Source organism: Eimeria mitis, genomic scaffold (assembly GCF_000499745.2).
Source record: "Eimeria mitis Houghton genomic scaffold, Emh_scaff2293, whole genome shotgun sequence".
In the NCBI taxonomy this organism is placed as follows: Eukaryota; Apicomplexa; class Conoidasida; order Eucoccidiorida; family Eimeriidae; genus Eimeria; species Eimeria mitis.
This window is the reverse complement of record NW_013570622.1, coordinates 1-244: the sequence shown is the minus strand read 5'-3', so window position 1 is coordinate 244 and position 244 is coordinate 1.

The window sequence follows — 244 nt, the reverse complement described above, 5'->3', positions numbered from 1 at the left end:
AACCCTAATACACCGAAACACTGGAAACCCTAAACCCTCGCTTTTATAGAGGGTTAAACCCGCGAAAGTTTTTTTTTTTAAGTAACCCTAAACCCTAGCTACACTGGAAACCCTAAACCCTAAACCCTAAACCCTAAACCCTAATAAGCCCTTACGCGCATTGAGGCTGGCAAGCAGAGGAGAGAAGAGAAAGAGACAGAGAAAGAGACAGAGACAGAGAGATTGTGTTTGTTTATATATATAT